Below are 19,997 nucleotides of genomic sequence, written 5' to 3' on the forward strand. Positions count from 1 at the left end.
GGGCATGTTCATGGAGGAGAGGGGTATTCATGGCTATTAGTTAAAAGGCATACTAGTCATGATTAGGGTTTCCAGGTGCCCGCTGGTGGCGGGCAAACCCCCGGTAAGGTGCCCCTCTGCCCGCTGACCAGCTGAAGGTCCGCGAGCAATCGTGCACACACAGGCCCACATGCCAGCCGGGAAGCCTCTCCTCTCCCTCCCTCCCTGGGGCGAGCAGGCTGACCACTGCAGGCCCAGGCACTAGCAGGAACCTCCCTCGCCCTCCCCGGGGTGAGCGGGCTGCCCTCTGCAGGCCACCATGCCAGCCAAGAAGCCTCTCCTCTCCCTCCCTGGGGTGTGCGGGCCGCCAGCTGCAGGCCTGCGAGCCAGCTGGGAATCTTCCCTTGCCCTCCCCGGGGTGAGCAGGCTGCCCGCTGCAGCCCCGCGCACCAGGCGGCACACGCGCACGCACACACACAACTTAACAGAAACCTCCTGCCGAAGGTCATGATGCATAACTATTCTCTCCAGGATCAGAGGAGCATGCCAAATATAGTAGGTTGGTGCTGCTGCAGTTGTCTTGTTTGGGGTCTTCTCAGAGGTATCGCTTGATACTGTAGCAGGTGAACCAGACACCAAAGAGAGATGTTTGAAGTCTTATTGGAGGTCATGAAATCTTTAGCACCTCCATCAATCTAGTGCTCCTGTGGCATTGCATCCTTAGTGGAGTTGCCATGCTATCTCTAAAGCTTGAATTAGAGAGACATTTTTCTTTCCTTTATGCCCCTTTAGCTCTCTGCCAAGCTCACTTTGGCCAGCAAATACATGGGCTTATGCAGCTCTGTTCCTCGTCTGTTCACAGAAATATCAGTGACAGTATTTGAGCTGCACCCTGCCACTCTCTTGGGTTTTTTTTGAAGCTAGGCAAAGGCTCCAGAATTAAGTGGAGCATCTTCGTAGCAAATGTACAAATGGATACCAATGATTATTGATATTTCCAGCAGATCTTACCTTACTTGTAAAAAACAGGATGTAGATTGGATGCCTGCAGATCGACAATGACCCCTTAGCCACAGCTGAGCTTCTGTGACGTCACGGAGAGTTTGTAAAACATTTTCACAACTAAATGGGCCTTTGTCTGCAGTTAGAATGAAGACAGCGCCATTTCTCTGACAGATAAGGAAAGGAAGACCGGTGTTGTTCTTGTGGAAAACGGGCAGTGGAGGCTGAGGTACAAAAGGGTGACCGGAAAAGTCCAGTGGGATAGGGAAGCTTGAGGACAATGAACTGAGATGTGGATTATGAGAAGGAAGGGGCAATACAGGTAATGGAGTGAGAAACAGCAAGCAGAGTTCGGTGAGCAGACAAGCAAAATAATTGCAGCAATTTTCAACATCCACGCAGCAATTCTGTAAGTTAAGTGTGGATCTGTGGAGATGTGCTAGGTTTATGAAACTCTGAGGCACAAAACACACACACATGCACACACATGCACACAATGCTTCCCACTAAAGGAAGTTTAAATCATTTTTGAAGGAAAGCTGATTAATAATTCATCCACTTACACTGCAGACAATAAGGACACATCTGGCTTTTTAATTTTAGGGCAAACCCATATTGTGAGAAGAACACAGAGGCATCGTTTGTAATTAGCTTTTGCAGAACTCTAAATGTGCTATTGGCAAGATGCGTCCCAGGATAGTCCACAGATTCTGCACCCAGCATGCAGGAAAAATGCATCAGCTGCACATCTTAGATTCTTTTCTTTTTAACTTAATTTTTTTTAAACTTCCTCTACAACAACATGAATGTACTTTCATTGAGAAGCGACAGGAAGATTTAATTTTCTTATCTGTTGAGCCAAATCATCAGCAGAAAGTTGACAACTTTTGTGCAAGAATTAAGACAAAAAGATGGATTGTGCCCCTCAGAAGGAAAGGCAGTAGTTTGTCCTGGAAACGCCAGCCCCAGAATGTCCAGATGTTGATGCTCATGCACATGAGTTTTGTTGCATCAAGTAATTCTTTTTCCAGGATTGTTTTTGTGTATCATGTTGTAATCTAGTTCTGGAAACCTTTCAAGCAACTGTGTGTGCTTCTGCCAACAGCACATAGAACCATAGAATAATAGAATATTAGAGTTGAAAGGGACTTCAAAGATCATCTAGACCAACCCCCTGTACAATTCAGGAAATTAACAACTACCTTCACCCCACACCCCCAGTGACCCCTACTCTGTGCCCAGAAGATGGCCAACCCCCCTCCCCCCCGGCCAATCTGGCCTGGAGGAAAATTGCTTCCTGACCCCAAAGTGGTGATCAGCATTTCTCTGGGCATGTAAGAAAGGGCCATGAGAGCAAAACACTGAAGCAACCTTTCCTGCTCTCCCTCTCATGATCTGCCTAAGTTCACAGAATCAGCATTGCTGACAGATGGCCATCTAGCCTCTGCTTAAAAACCTCCAGGGAAGGACAGCCCACCACCTCCCAAGGAAGCCTGTTTCACTGAGGACTGAGGAAGCACTCTAACTGTCAGAAAGTTCTTCCTAATATTTAGCTGGAAACATACTAAAATTAGTGCCAAGCAACTGTGGGGGCAACACTTAATCCAAATCACTGATTTGGTGGCAGAGCTGAAAGTATTGCCCCATAGGTGGCAGTATAACTTACTAGGAGCAGTGTAACTTACTAGGAGCCACAACCTGATCTGGCTTATTGTGTGCAGGTGTATGAAGTGGTACTCTATGCCCATTGACAGGTAAATTCCTTTACCTTTATGTAGGGCAATCAAATGCAAAGGAAGACATGTGCCCTGTATTTTAAATATTTTTAATGGAAAGAGATATTGTGATCACAAATTGACATATTTATTTTTTTATTTATTTAATACCCCACCATCCCCAGCCAAAGGCTGTGCTCAGAATGGGAATGTGAAAGGAATTTCTTAAATTTCTTCCTCTGATTGAAGGTACAGAAATCCTGTCACTGGATCTTTCTGAGCATCCTTCTATCCTACGCTGTTTACTGTAGGTTGGCTTTGCTGGAAGCAACCCAGGCTTCTAAGTGCAGCTGTGCTGTTAGACCATTAGGCTCCCTTTCAAACCTTGTCCCATATGTACTAAACTGCACGCATCAATTAGGAGCCCAGCAACAATGGGCAGTTTAATCCTAAACCCAGGATACTGACACATCACCAGGGTTGGCGCAGTGCCAGCAGAGTATCCTATGCTTTTTTCGCAGAAAAGAATGCCTTTTAAAAGACCCAGTTTGAAGGCGCTGAGAGTATAGCCACAGTATTGGAAAAGCCCTGAAATAGCAACACCGCCAGTATACACCTGTTCTAGCTGGCTTATCAGGAACAGGGCTGGGGAAATTCACAAGCGAAGTCAAACAGTCTGAAGTCAATAGGGAGGAGTTGCCATAGCCAGTTATCAGTCCAAGGTCAGGTAAGTCCAGGAGTCAATCACAACGGGGTCAGCAGGTGACACATATGGCGAACAAGTTGCAGCCAAGCCCTGAAACTCCTTCCCGGGAGCTTTATAGCTGACGCCTGCCTCTAGGAACCATCCTGCCAACACTCTTCATCTGAGCTTCCCCCATGTGGCTTATACCTGGCAGCCAATCTCGCACTGCACCGGCGTTCGTGCATCTCCATGGGCAGTCTTCTATGGTGGCCTTCCACAAGGGCTGGTCACCCTGGAGAGCTGAGGTCAGGGACTGGGGCTGTTGCCTCTGGTGTAAGAGGTGCCTCTGGGCTGCCGAGTGGCTGCACCTCCAAGAGTGCCTGGGTCTGGTCTTCCTGTTGGCCCTGTGCTGACAGCCTTGGGCTGGCCGCACAAGGTCCCTCCTCCTCCGAGGAGTCCTCACTATCGTAGAGCACAGGCTGGACCATGACAACACCAATCACCAGGGAAGGGCTGTGGGTCAGAGGTAGGGCATACACTTTGCATGCAAATAGTCCCAGGTACATTCCCAGGCATTTCCAGCCAAAGGATATAAAAGCAGGTGATGAAAATATCTGTGCAGGACTAATTCCAGTCATCTCAGATGACATTGAGCTGGATAGACCCATGGCCTGACTTTGTATGGGGAGGTTTCATGTCCGAATTTCTGGAGTGGAAGGCTGCTGACGTCAGCCCCAGACACACACCATGGCAGCCAGCTATGGAAGCGGCCTGTCAATGTGTGGCGATGTCCGAGTACCTCCCTGGCCCCACTCACACTAGTGTGGGGTTTTGTGGCCACCCAAAGCTGTTTACTGATTGCCTTTAGGATTGCACTGTCAGAGGTTTATTTCAGCTGTCAAAATCTCATTCAAAATCAATCATCATTCCAGCGTTCTTTTTTACCCACATTCGATGTGACACAACACTTAGTGCTGCCAGAATGCCTTGCCACGAGGGACTGTTTTCCGCACACCAGGCGGTCATGGCTGAAAAGATGAGGGTTTTTTCCCCCTCTTAGCAACAGAGGCTTTGCTCAAAGCGCTTTAACATCTACAGGCTCAAGATGGCTTTGGAGAAGCCACAGGTAGTGGAAAGTTTCTTGAGACAGTCAGCGGTCTCAGCAGTGGTTCCTTTACACTGGAGCTTCTCCTTGTGGCTCTGCAGACACAGTGTCTGTAGACACAGAGAGAAAATGTGCTACCATCACTGGGTATTTATATATTTAATTAATTCCAGTGCCCTGTTTCAATTTTAATGCTATTGCTTCTCTTTCTTGGTTTGTCTATTTGTTTTAAAACATGTGCTCATCACCTGTCTTGGGTTGCCAACTCTGAGTTAGGAAATTCCTGCAGATTTGGGGGTGGAGCCAGGGAAGGGTGGCTTTCAGGGAAGTATCTCCACGAGGTCTAAATGTCATAGCCCCCCCCCCTCCAAAGCTGTCATTTTATGCAGGGGAACTGATCTCTGTAATCTGGAGATCCGTTGTAATTCCAGGACATCTTCAGAGCCAGCATGGTGTAGTGGTTAAGAGTGGTGGTTTGCAGCGGTGGACTTTAATCTGGAGAACCAGGTTTGATTTGACACTCCTCAACATGAAATGTGGAGGCTAATCTGGTGAAGCAGGTTGGTTTCCCCACTCCTACACATAAAGCCATCTGGGTGACCTTGGGTTAGTCGCACTTTCTCAGCCGCACCTACCTCACAGGTTGACTGTTGTGGGAGGGGAAGGGAAGGTGATTGTAAGCCAGTTTGATTCTTCTTTAAGTAGTAGAGAAAGTTGGTATATAAAAAACAACACTTCTTCTTCTTCTTCTTCCTGGAGCTTTTGTTGGGTGCTTTTTCCATTCTGTATACTTTTGGAAAGAATAGTCACATGGTGTATGTTACTGATATTTGTACTGCAATTGAAATTTGCTGAATTTTTGATATATTGTGATGCAACCATGAAGTTTTTTGACTCATAGTAATAATCTTTTGTATTTTCACTTTTTGTAAACTTTTAATTTATATACACTTTGATAATTTTTGTTTATTTTTGAATTATTGTTCCAGACCTCTGGTACTTTGTACATTTTTTCTTGGTTTTTCAGAGGTTTCCTTTTTTTCCTACCTAGAGGTTGACAACCTTATGTCTTTCCACTCAGCCTCGGCTCCCCAAGGTGGTAAACAATCAAAACAATTTTTAAAATATGGATAAATATATATAAATGTGTAAAATGATTAAATAAATGTATAAACACAGTGACACGCAAAGATGGAAGAGGGCAACCAAGAGTGACAGAGTGCTAAATAGAACACAAAAGTCTTCACCTGCTGGCAGAATAGAGGAAGACAAACAAGGAGTTCCAGAGTCTGGGCACCATAACTGAGGAGGCCCTTTCTCAGGTTGCCACCCATCTAGCTTGAGATGTCAAGGACACCTGAAGCAGGCCTCTGAAGATGACCCAAGTGGTCAGGTAGGTTCATATGGGAGTAGCCTGTCCTTATGATATGCTGGCCCCAAGCTATGCACTGTGTAGGAGAGCCAGCATGGTGTAGTGGTTAAGAGAGCTGGTTTGAGTGGACTCTTATCTGGAGAACCAGGTTTGATTCCCCACTCCTCCACATGAGCAGTGGAGGCTAATCTGGTGAACTGGGTTTGTTCCTACACATGAATCCAGCTGGGTGACCTTCGGCTAGTTACAGCTCTCTTAGAGCTCCCTCAGCCTCACCTACCTCACAGGGTGTCTGTTGTGGGGAGGGGAAGGGAAGGTGATTGTAAGCCAGTTTGATTCTCCCTTAAGTGGTACAGAAAGTCAGCATATAAAAAACCAACTCCTCTTCTTCTTCTTCTTCTTCTTCTTCTGCCAGTGGTGAAGAGGGACCTGGCAAACCTAGCTCAGTGATGATCATATGTTAGGGTTACCAACCTCCTGATGGGGCATGGGAATCTCCTGGAATTACAATTTATCTCCAGACTACAGAGTTTAGTTGTCCTGGAGGAAACGACAACTTCAGAGGGAGGACTCTATGGCATCAGTTCCCACGGAACTCCTTCCCCAAACTCTGCCCAGGCATAATAACCAAATCTTCAGGAATTTCCAAAATCAGAATCGGCAAACCTTTTATATGTTGGTTCTTGTAGGTTATCCGGGCTGTGTAACCGTGGTCTTGGTATTTTCTTTCCTGACGTTTCTCCAGCAGCTGTGGCAGGCATCTTCAGAGGAGTAACACTGAAGGACCACGGTTACACAGCCCGGATAACCTACAAGAACCAATGAACTCTGACCGTGAAAGCCTTCGACAATACTTTTATATGTTCCCCATTGGGGTGTTTATTTAATGATGGGATAATGTACTACCCACTACATGAGCTCCAATTAGCTCAAATCACACAATAAAGGAGAAGAGAGATAGGAAGCAGAAGTACAGCAGAGTGGGGGGAGGACACAAAGGCTGCAGACAATAACACACAAGCCACCGTGAGCTAAGAAGAAAGGCAGGGTGTAAATGTTTTTAATTAATAAACTCCCACCAAAAAAAAAAAAAAAAAAGGAAAAGGGGGGTTGGATCCAGCAATCCCTCAGCACCTTATGGAGATGGTGACAAAGCTTCCTCATTATCCCTTCCCTCAGCAGTCCTATCTGACTCCTGGGATCTTGGGACCTGCATGGGGTAATAGTCAGGTGGTTTGGGTGGCTGCAGTGACAACTAGGGATGCCAGTCCCCTGGTGGGGGCAGGACATCAGCCACCCCACCTCTTGTTTCCCACAACTGCTTGGAGAGGTGGCAGGATAAATTTGTTTTAACAAATAGCTGTCAGGCTGATGTAGTGACATCACTTCTGGGAAAACCCAGAAGTGATGTCACTACTTTCTAGGAATTGTGCTTCCTAGTTAGGTGTGATGTGACTTCCATTCCCCCCCACCCAAATGAAGTCATGCTATTGCTGGTAACCACCCTTCCCCCACATCCCTGCTCCCTTGGTTTCCCACTGGTTGCCAGGACAGTTCTGGAAACCCTAGAGGAGGGGGAAGGGGCACAATTGCTCCCTTCTCTGTTCTATCAGCTGTTCCACTGATAGGTAAATGGAAAATTTCAGTCCCTTCCCGGTCCTAGTGCAATCCCCCCCCCCAAAAAAAAAACCACATAGCAATTACTCCACATAGGTCCCATGACTCCAGGAATCAACTTTCCCAGGGTTGGAAGGAACTGTTGTGGGCAGGGGAAAGCAGGAAGTTCAGTGGTCCTTGCACATGCAGATCTTGGATGCAAAACTTGATATGTTGGAGGGGGAGTTGGAGGGGCATTCCCCCATTATCCCTACACCTTCATGAGAGATGCCTTGGCTCAGCCTGATGGATCAGACTATAAACTCCCAGACTTGGTTCTGTCCACACAGAAGTGAATAGAATTAGCTATTCCATCAATGTCCAGAGGACAAGTCACTCACTTCATTAAAACTGGAGAGATAGATTTCTAATTGTTGCGATAGAAATTAATTATTTTTATAATGGATGTACATAATTGTACAGAGATTGCATCAGGGATGAGTGAGTCTTTATAATTAAAGGCCTGAAAGGTTTCATTTGTAAATTATTATTTTCAAGGGATCATAAGTCTGGAAATAAGGAGGATGAAACCACATGTAATCTAGAGATAAACCACATCTAAAGGGCAACTCCCCCACTCCACCCCTACGTGCCTTTTTTAGGAATCTGATCAACTATCAATAACCCTTCCAGTGAGTCTGTGTGAGAAGTAGGGTTGCCAGGTTCCTCTTCACTACTGGTGGGAGGATTTTGGGACAGAGCCTGATGAGGGTATGGTTTGGGAGGGGAGGGACTTCAATGCCATAAAGTCCAATTGACAAAGAGGCCATTTTCTTCAGGTGAACTGATCGATATCAGTTGGAAATCAGTTGTAATAGCAGAAGATCTCCAGCTGGTACCTGGAGGTTGGCAACCCTAGTGAAAAGACAACGGGATAATTCCTCTGTGGTCAGCTATAAACAGGCAGATGAAGAATTCTGGGGAATTCAAAAGCTTGGTCCTAATAAAAGGTATTACATTAATGGCATTTTTAGCAGTTTGGCTTTCACTTTTGGAGTGACACAGCTGTAAACAACTTAAAGAACAGCATGTTCAAAATGAATCAAATGGCTTCTAATAATTTTCCAAATAAAATGTTGGCTATTATTTTCACGCTCTTGGATCCCCCCCCTAAAAAAAAATGAAGATTAATCACATAAATCTGTACCAGTCTCAACAGTGTCAAAATACTCTCCATAATGATTCAGAAATCACTTACAGTGTCACTCTCTCATGGAAACCATAGAAGCAGTTCAAGTGAGTGCTGAGTCATCTCCTTGGGCTCTGAAGTGACTTTTGAAAATGTAATCTAGAGATAAACGTGACCATTTAAAGTGCATCTTCCACCTGGTTTAAGGATCATTACATTATTAAAGCCTTTGTCATACAAGAACATCGTTTGCTTTTTTCCCCACCTTGGAGCACCCATGTTGAACTAATGACTAACATAAACATCAAATGTTCTTTGGAAATCAAGCTGTTTATGGGTCTCATAGCATAGGGAGATGCAACAATGGGCAAAGCAATCCACAAGGGGCGGCGAAAGGGGATAGGAGGTGGTGTGACCCTTGTGCCAGCGTTAGTGCCACTTGCGCCAGCTGAACTGGCAGCAACGCCGGTGCAGGGCCAGTTACGCCAGTGTTGGGGAGCAGCGCGGCAGCGCCATGCTCAGGCACCACAGCAGCCTCAGCAGGAGCTTATCTCCACTGCAAGGGCTCGTGCCAGCACCACAGGGGGCGTTCTCGGGACCGGTCTGACTTTAATCAGCTCCCTAAGCCCTCTCGGCCCGAATTGGCACCTGCAAAACTCATTGCATAGCCCTGGGAAACTCTATGGAGCAGTTTCACGGGGCTTGGGAGGAATTTATTATTTTATTTTCCTCTGCACTGCTACAAGTTGTTCAGGAGGTGGTGTGGCTATGCTGTCCCTGGGCACTCCTTAACTACCCCCCCTTTCAGGATTGCTCTGGTTTTCCAAGTTAATTGTTAATCTCCTTCTTCCCCCACCCATGATGTGTGGCTGTATGGCAATTTTAGATTCTGATAAAGCTATCCAGGCCCTGACCTAGATGGCCCAGACTAGCCTGATTTCATCAGATCTTAGAAGCTAAGCAGGATCAGCCCTAGTTAGTACTTGAATTGGAGACCATAAAGGAATACCAGTGTCGCTATGCAGAGGAAGGCAGTGGCAAACCACCTCTGATAGTCTCTTGCCTTGAAAACCCTGTTGGGTTGCCATGAATAGGGTTACCAGGTCCCTATTCACTACTGGCAGGAGGCTTGGGGCGGGGTTTGGGGAGGGGAGGGACGTCAATGCCATAGAATCCAATTGCCAAAGCAGCGATTTTTTTCAAGGTGAACTGATCTCAATCGGCTGGAGATCAGTTGTAATAGCAGGAGATCTCTACCTAGTACCTGGAGGCTGGCAACCCTAGCCATAAATCAACTGTGACTTGATGGCACTTTACGCACACAAAGCTTTCTGGGCATCCTTTCTGTATGATTTGCTTTGAGGAGGAGAATGTATAGCCAAGGTAAACATAGAACATTTATAAGCATGGAAAGTTAAACTTGTGGGCCATAATTCTAAATGCAGTTAGGCTGCTTAAATCCTTTTCAAAATCAATGGAATTAAAGCAGCCTGTTTGCAGGAAAGTCTCCACATATCTCTTAATATTTGCCGATGGAGAAAATATTGGCTACTTTGATTGAAAGCATAGCAAAATTGAAGATTGTTTTCAATCTTCAGCCAGGGTAGTTTTGTGGTTAAGATCTTTAAGAGGGGAGTGGACATATTCATGGAGGAGAGGGGTATTCATGGCTGTTAGTTAGAATGGATACTAGCCATGCTGCATACCTATTCTCTCTAGTATCAGAGGAGCAAGCCTATAATTTTGGGTGCTGTGGAACACAGGCAGGATGGTGCTGCTGCACTCGTCTTGTTAGTGGCTTCCTAGAGGCACCTGGTTGGCCACTGTGTGAACAGACTGCTGGACTTGATGGGCCTTGGTCTGATCCAGCAGGGCCTTTCTTATATTTTTATCTGTGGACTCTAATCTGTTGAACTGGATTGGTTTCCCCTCTCCTACATGTGAACCCTGCTGGGTGATCTTGGGCTAGTCACAGTTCTCTCTGAATTCTCTCAGCCCCACCTACCTCGCAAGGTGTCTGCTCAGCCCCACCTACCTCACAAAGTGTCTGCTGTGAGGAGAGGAAGGGAAGGGAATTGTAAACCAGTTTGAATCTCCTTAAAAATAGGGGAAATCAGGGTATGTAGATTGTGCTAAGCCATACTTCTTGGATCACCCCTTGTGATTCTGTTTTCAGCCAATCTTATGCAACCAATTTCTGGGCACTGTACTATGCAAGTGTTGCACAAGATCTTGTGTAAGCAAAACTGCACTAAGTGTGTTTATGTTTCTGCTTGTGTAGCACCGAATCCAACCCACTGTCTTGTAAAATAATTGAAGACAGTTGTTTAATGGGCTTAAAGTTCAGTCCAACTAGTCATGGCTTGATCACACTGTTGACTGAAATTATTACCATGTTGACAAGGAAAAGCAGGCATCTTTTGTAAATTTTCATTGTCCAACATAACCTACATTCAACCATCTCATGCAGTCCCAGTGAAACACTCCTGAAAAAGAAGAAATATTATCCTCCTTGGATTGCAGTGTGTTTGATGATTTGGCTCAAGCTCTCATCTAATATATCTGCCGATTTGAAATATCTGAGTTCTCAAAGGAATGTTTTTTTTTATGGTCCTCTTACTCCCGCATAATTGATTGATCCTTTCCTTTTAAAGGCTTGGGCAGCTTTCAAACTGATGGGACATGTATTGATGTGACTTTGAGGGGGACATGAATTGCAAGCATGTGACAGAAGGTGGGAAAACTTCTCTTGAAAGATGAATACAGAGAGGCCTAATCATGTTGTCTGTGCAGCATGTTCACAAAGAAACGTGGCATTATTCAAACTGGGCTACGGCAACGCGGTTTCTAGGAACAGGAATTGACTTTGAAATCCTTCCAGATTCTCTGGCAAATTTCATACTCTAGCAAGATGTGCTCATTGGCACTGCCTTTATTGGACGAAGACCATAATGAACATTGATTGTAAACCCAAAGGCATTATCCATGAGGCGCTTTGTAAAAAGCTGCCATGGAGTCTGGTGGGGCTAGAAGTCCAAGTAGAAGATGGGAAGTGAAAACTGCCTTACAGGAAGAACATTACACCAGACCTGGGATTTTTGCACGATGGAAGGAAAAATGGAGCCAGCAAGGGGACAAACCTTCTCAGGCTCTAATAAACGAAGGAAAGGTTAAGACCTACACCTTTTTGATGCTTAAAGGGGGGAAGGAAGTGAGGGTGAATAATTCCTTGCATTCTTCTCATGTGATACAACTGTTGGAAAGGAAAGCAGAAAAGGATTCTAGATTATCTGCATATCAGGTTTACTGACCTGAAAATAAACAACAAAAAAGGTGTTTTGGCTTTTTCTAGGTTTATTTGGGGCTGAATATTGAAATAGAGAATAAAGCCTAAGCTGGATAGCTGATCGTTGAACCAGCCGAATAGGTATTTGGATGATTTGGCCTTTGGCTTTCCCAAGGCTTTTCTCTATGGGATTTTGTTTAGGAGCTCTGTGGGGTCATTTTTAGAGGTAGAGTTTAGAGGGCCCATAAAATTGGACCCCCATCCCTAATGTTACCAAACTTTAGGGTTCATGCAAGGAGAGTCCCTTGCTGCTTCCTTGAAAATTTGGAAACTCTACCTCTAAAAATGCTTCCATGGGAGTTTATTTTAATTATTTTATAATTTATTTTTAATTGTTTTAGTGTTGTAATGTTTCTTATGTTCGCCACCTTGTAGAACATGATTAAGTGGAAAGGTGGCATAAAAGTGTTTTAGATAAATAAATAAACAAACAAATAAAATGTTTACTCAGAAGTCAATTTCACTGAGTTCAGTAGGACTTACTCCCAGAATAAAAATATAGCACCAGCAGTCAGTATCTGTCTTTGATGACACTTTCCTCTAAAGTTGAAGAGGATAATCATGGATTGGGGTGAGAAGGGGACATGCTTCTTTCAATCCTTGCTTCAAAACTTTGAGTAGTTTATTTCTTGCTCTCAACTTCCACTTTGTCCATGCTATTACTTTCTTCTGCATCTAATTACACTAGTTGACTGAAACACCCATCAAAAGGGAGAATGATTCTTTATGCATAAATTCAAGGTTTTCTGTTTGTTTCCTAAATAAAATACATTTGATGGAAAATATTCCTAAAATAAAACCATAAAAGACACCTGCCAGTTTAGCTCATTTCCCTTTCACTAGTGGTGGTTAAATAGCCACTTAATAGACTGACTGAGTGGCTGTTTGCAACTATGTCTATTTGCAGGAAAAGGCTACTTGCAGCCATTAAAAGCTGACTGCCAGCTGATGAGGGATCAGCTGGAAGTCAGCTTCTGATCTCCTGATGGGAAAATTTTTTGCTCTGTACTTAGCAAAGTTTTTTGGGGGGCGGGGGGAGCTCTGAAGCTGACTTGTAGCTGATCGGGTGGAAGTCAGATTCTTCTGATCTCCCCAGAAACTTTGCTGCCTCCCAGAATTCTGAGGGGCAGCAAATTGGGAGGGGGGAATCAGAAGCCCAGCTGATTTTCCTTCCCTTCTCCCCACCCCAAGCTGTCAATTTGGGCAGCAGAGAAAAGATGAGAAATGAGCTCTTTGTCCTCTGCATTTTTCAACGGGGAGCTCAGAAACATTGCTTCTCTCCCTGTCCAGCTTAGAGGGAGGAGAGGGAGGAGTTTTTTCTCCTCTTTCTTTTCAACGTCACTGTATAGCTATTTTTTCTGAGGGGACTGGGTCAAAACCCCTGATCAGCCGAGTTGGCTTCCGACCAACAGACAGCTGCAAACTTCTTCTGCAGCTATTTGAGTGGCTCAATGAAATCCAAACATGTCCCTGATCAGAACACAGTCCGATTGCGAGGGTCAGACAAGGTAGGTTTGAGTGCCAGATGGGTGCAGTGACAAATCTCTGATATCTCTACTTAAAGAAACTCCTATTACATACATAAGTTTATATTTTAATGAAAGATACCTGATTGTCTGCCAGATTAGCTTAGGCTTTCTGCATGAGTTATGATGAACATGGCTAAAGATTTGGCAAACTGTTCAGTGGAGATTCAAACATTTGCATCTCATTGAGCAAAAATATCAACTGAGTATGCATGATCATATTTCATTTTTCTGAAGGTTTCCCTGCTTCCACTACCATAGACCCTGCCAGCACCATATTCTTTAATATAAAGAAGAGGAGGGAACTTTCACAACTTTCCCACATGTTCTTCCCACTACTTCATTATATCTTCCACAATTACCATACTCTTTAATGCATAAAAAATTATCACAGCGACTTACACAGGTGTGAGGTGTTGGTGTGTCTCTTGTGTCCGCTTGACTTGGCTGCATGATCAAGGAAAACCACAGGAAAACTCTTCAGCAGCAAAGACAGGGGGAACTGTGAGGGAGAACTGCTGCAAGTCAGACTAGATAATACTGACCTTGAGAGACCAATGGCCTGACTCAAGATAAGGCAGCTTCATGTGATAGAAGAGGGAGGAGGTTAAAATATATAGATTGGATCATTCAAATACAGTTCAGCTTCGTTTATCTTAATAAGTGAGTGGGAAATATCAAAAATCTTTGAGGAATCAAAGCTTTAAAGAAGGGAATGCTCTAGAAAGGCACAAGCATTCATTGGGATAATCAGGAGATGGACATGGCTGAAGGTTGATAAATGGCATGTTGAATATAGAAAATACTGTGGAACTGAAGCAGCAATGCAGTTTCTTCAGATTTGAAGCAGGCCTTCAGTATTAACTTGACAGTTATTGAATATTTACATCCGGTAATCTGTTAAGGCAAGCCACCAACAAGCGTTCTGGCTAGCCATTGCTTGTTCAGAGACAATTTGCCTATTTTTCTGTCTCCAGGGGGCTATAATACCCTTTCTTCTTTCAGAAAGTGAGCCTGCGAACCCTTATGTTTAAGGATCATAGTATTTCCCCTCGTTGGCTTTAGATAACAAAATTTCATTATGTACACAGTGCCAGATAAGCAGGAGCCCTGGCACAAGACTGTCCATTGACTCCATCCAACAAATTAATTGCTTGTACCGTGTCCATTAGTGTAGAATAAAAAATGACCTTAGACTTTGCCATGTATTTTTTAATTATACCCAATCCCAAAACTGTCTAGATTCTGGCACGTGGTTGCTGTGCACCTTGATTTTGGCCGAGACATATATCCCACACAAAAAGTATGATCTTTTGTGTGATATTGACTGTGCCTGATTCTCACAAAAATCTGTGCCACTACCAAAGTAGTTCCTAGAGATTCAAAACAGGCCTATATCTCTTACTGTTATTTGCATCTGCTAACTTAATAGGGTTTATTCTTTCTATATACAACACCCTATCAGCTGAATAGCATGGAATCTAAATTCTGTGTTCACCCAAGATGGGGAGAAAATATTTTTAAAAACTCTTTTCAATACAACTCAAAGCCTTAAATATATATTCCATTATTCCTTGATAGAGTTCTACAGATCTGCTGCTAGAAGTAATGAATCACCTGCTTTCCACTTGTGTGTGTGTTTTTATAATACAAGTAGAAAGGCATGGCTGGAAATATTTTAGTTTGGACTGGAATGACGCTTTAACTGACCCAGCTGCAAGAGGGCAAAACTGAGACTCTAACTCTACAGCAGTAGTGTTGTGCCTGACAAGGCCCTGTGTGAAATATACCATTACCTTCTTGGTGCGAGCCAGGATGAGAATGCTTGGAATAGTATCGAGTTCTGTGCTTTATATTAGGCAGACAGTGATGGTTTCTGAAGCTCCATCATAAGAACAATTTAAAAACCCTGTAAATAATTACAATAAAATACAATTTAAAACACTGTGAAGCCAGGAACCTGGCAGCCCGGCAGCCAGTGCCACCCATCATAACCAAGAGAAAGGAGGGGGAGGAAGAAGGCAAAAGAGGCAGTACCTGTGGTCACCGCACCGGTGGCTAGCCAGTCCCAGATTATAAATGGAGATGGAACATAACCATAAGCCTGGCAGAACAACTGCCTAACAGGCCCTGTGGAATTGGGAGAGATCCTGCAGGGCCCTGGTCTCCACAGGGAGAGAGTTCCACCAGGCAGGGGCCACGGCCGAGAAGGCCCTGGCCCTAGTTGAGTATAGCTGGACTGACTTTGTGCCAGGGACCATCAGGAGGTTTGTTCCAACACAGGCTCCTTGAGGGGACATAACAGGAGAGGCGGTCATGAAGGTATGAGGACCCCAGACTGTTAAGGGCTTTAAAGGTTCACACCAGCATTAGTTAGTATTCTGGCTGCGGCATTCATTATCAACTGTAGCTTCCAGACAGTCTTCCGGGGCAGCCCCATATACAGTGCACTGCAGTAATTAATGCAGATGTTACTAGGGCATGCACCATCTTTCCTGCCAAGGAACTGCTGCAGCTGGCTCAACAGCCCATGTGGCTCACAGCCCAGCACAATATAATGGTCATTATATATATGACCATTGAAACCACGGGGCAGCATTGTTTGTGTGTATCTTTCTCACCTATTATCTGGGTGAGAAGGACCCCTTTAATTGTGACTTATGTAATTCACACACACATCTGAACGCAGAACCACAGAAGAGCAGTTTCTCCCATAGATCAATGAGGTCATGAATAAGGATGATATTTTGATGTTGGTGCTGACCTATTGACAACAGATATAATCTGGGCACACTAGCAATGCATGAAGATGATCCATTGCAATAGATGATAGTGTGTTCATTCCTAGGTGCACAGCATTTTCTTTTGATACAGATTTGAGCGAGAAAAATGTTGGGAGCAATCACTTCAATCACAAATAACCATTATGTAAAGAAAGCTTGAGCAGAAAGGAACAATTTGCAGAATGAGAATAACTTCTACTTTTTTCAAGAAAACAAAAAGGCAGACATCTTGTATGTATTGCCTTCTGTAAAATAGCATATGATTGCTTTAAGTTTACAGCATACACACTAATGCTTGAAGATTGGGGGACCAGTCTAGCAACCCCTTGGAAATGTAGGCCTCCAAAATGCACACAAGACTGCAAGGTTTTTTTTTCCCAAATCGATCCTCCACAGCACTGCGCCCTATGTCCAAGTGAAGAGAGACACCTACCTACACATGAGCAACATCCAGAGCTTGGGTCAAGATCAGTCTGTGATATAATGTCTATCTGGGTTTAAATTTGGATTTGCTAGAGGAAGGCTGCAATTCTGCAGGGGAGGCATGAAGCTCCTTAGGAGCCGGTTTGACCCTGCACAGGTGTTAGGGTTGCCAAGTCCCTCTTTGCCATTGGTGGGAGGTTTTGGGGCAGAGCCTGAGGAGGGTGGAGTTTGGGGTGGGGAGGGACTTCAATGCCATAGAGTCCAATTACTAAAGCGGCCATTTTCTCCAGGTGAACTGATCTCTATCAGCTGGATATCAATTGTTATAGCAGGAGATCTCCAGCTAGTACCTGGAGGTTGGCAACCATAAATCTATGGGGGCATTTTCCTGTTTTTAATAAGTTAAATTCCTTTATGGTGGATGGGAAGCCTCTGAGGAGGCGGAGCACATGCACCACTCCTGGCCGCCATCATAAAAAAAAAACCCTTTAGGAATGGGCTGCCCGTACTTGGTTGCTCTTTCCTGCACCTTTCCCAGTTTTTTCATCTTTCCCCTATTCTCTTATTGCTGCTTCTTGATCATCTGTCTGTCTTAATCATTTGATTTTGTATTTTTCACAAAAGTCTGGACCAGTGTTTTGTTTTTGTTTTGTTTTGTGTTTTGGAAATACAGTTTAATCCTAAACATAGTTACACCTTCTAAACCCAATAGATTTAGAAGAGTATAACTTTGCCTTGAATGGCACTGATAATGAGTTAGACCTAATGATTTTGAAGATTACTTCCTAAATTATACTCACCTAAATTTCTTCTGAGAATGTGGGTTCAAATTGTGCAATACTGTTTTTGCAAAATGGACAAAAATCCATTATTTCATTTTTGTATCAGGGTTTTAAATAGTCTATTTCGCATGCATCTTTTATTGCATATTTCAGTGCTTTAATTTCATGTATGTCTTCTTCCTTCCTAAAAATTTCTGTACATGCATGTTGATTAATCACTACCAAAAACAATTTTTACCTGGTTGCACAAACAATTGCATCAAGAGTACTCTGGTGTAGTCTTTTAGTGATGTACACGATCTTCCTCTACTTTGTATAACATGACATAAAAGTAATCTTGATGCGGCCAAACATAAATCACACCAAGTTTGCTGTTTTCCCCCTTCTGTTTTCTTAATGCGCACAGATGGACATCAGCAAAACATGATACACCCCAAAATCTTGATACAATCATACTTTTGATCACATTGCTTTTGTATTTCTTGTTCAATGGCTATTTTTACAATGTTCTATCAATGTGAAAAAAAGACTCAAGTAAGCATAAGGAATTAAATGCGCTGGCCAACTGCCCGTTCTCCCGTTCTTGAATTTTAGAAATCTTCCCCATTAAGCCTTCAGTGAATAGAGGAAAGCAGTCAACAGCAAACATCCATAAAGCAACGGAACTAGATGAATCCTCTCTTTACCATTGATTACATACATAAGTGCCATCAAGTCACAACTGACTTACGGCGACCCCTGCAAGGGGCTTGCAAGACACAGAGGTGGTTTTCCATTTCCCCCCTCAGCAGAGTCTTCCTTGGTGTTTCCCATCCCAGTCATGACTGCTTAGATTCTGAGATCGAGGAGTTGTGCTATACCATACCACCTTCCCTACCAGTGATTACCTTCCCCCTACAATACATGATTTGGGTTGCTTGCTTGTGTCCCTTGGGGTTATTTGCACTTCTAGCCTCAGTAGGCTGGGCAACTGTTCTACATCAGTAACCCGCTGCAGTCTGGATTGTTCTTCTGCTGAGGTGGGAGGAGCCTGTTGATGGACCCGGCTTGTGCAGAGTGATAGGCTGCCTGTCATATTTATTATTAGCTTCGACAGCAGAAAAAAGCAACATTTCCTGACAATTTCATTGCAAATCTTATTACCGTATATACTCGCGTATAAGCCGAGTTTTTCAGCCCCAAAAATGGGCTGAAAAAGCCGGCCTCGGCTTATACGCGGGTCAATACGGGGGGAGGGAGGGAGGAGGGAGGAGGGAGGGGGGAAACTTACCGCCGTCGCCGCCGCCGCCGGGCCCGTGCCACTTCCTGCCGCCGGGAGCGGCCTGGGGCAGCCTCCTGCAGCCTCCTGCAGCCGCAGGAAGGCTGCCCAGGCCCCCCCGGGCCGCGCCGCCACCAGACCCTCGCCGCTGGAGAGCCCTGTCAGGTAAGCCTGCGGGGGGGGGAGGAGTTATAAGCCGACCCTCGGCTTATACGCGGGTGCCTAATTTTCCCCCATTTTTGGGGAGAAATTAGACACCTCGGCTTATACGCGGGTCGGCTTATACATGGATATATACGGTATCCTCTAGAAATCTTCTCGCGTTAAAAGCTTCTTTCTTTGGTTTCTTTTAACCTTCACCTTTCAGATCCGTAGGTGTTCCCAGCTTTCACTGACTGTCAGCTGCCTGTACCTGACACGTGTTTTTAATATTCCATATTGCTCCTGTTAAAATAGGGCAGCATGTGGGGGAAGACTATAGATCATGATAAAATATGCTATCCAGTTTTTTCTCCTAATTTCAATTAATATACAGCCCCATGAATTACACACTAGTTTTAGAATGCTTGGAAATTCTCGTCATCATAAAATCAAAATGACCTGTAACCACCGCAATATAAAATTTGGCACAGAAAATCTATCTGGATATGGGTATAATCTTGCTAAAGTTTTTTTTTTAATCTGCTTTAAAAATCTGCTTAAAATGGTTTTCATTGATATCTTTTTAATCACAGCATCTTTGTGTTTCACACATCCACCACATATTTTGAATTTCTCCTTTTTTCTGTCTACATTATATTGAAAATGTACAGATATTGGACGACCTTTCAATGAAAATCCATTGCATATTAATGAACTTGTGAGGTTACAATCAAAAATCTCATTTAAAACATCTATAGAAACTTGGACAAACTATGGTTGCATTAATGGTCAGAGGGAAGTCTTCATGCTATGTGTACACCTCAGAAAAACAGCCCCCACAAGCCGAGCTGAAAGCAAAAGATACAATCCAATTCCAGTAGAAGAGAATGTTAATTTGTTACCAACAAGCTTCTATTTTTGTCTGTCTTCCTTGATCCCACAACAACCTTGATAGAGGCAATGCCAGCCCAAGGGATTTTGTTAGGCTTACCAATTTCTTGGGGGGGGGGCAGACAAAAGCCCGCCAATCCACTGGGCTGCCCACCAACCAGGTGAAAGCCAGCAGGCAAAAGGGGGGAGGCATGCAATGGGCAC

This window comes from Euleptes europaea, chromosome 1 (genome assembly GCF_029931775.1).
Source record: "Euleptes europaea isolate rEulEur1 chromosome 1, rEulEur1.hap1, whole genome shotgun sequence".
NCBI lineage: Eukaryota > Metazoa > Chordata > Lepidosauria > Squamata > Sphaerodactylidae > Euleptes > Euleptes europaea.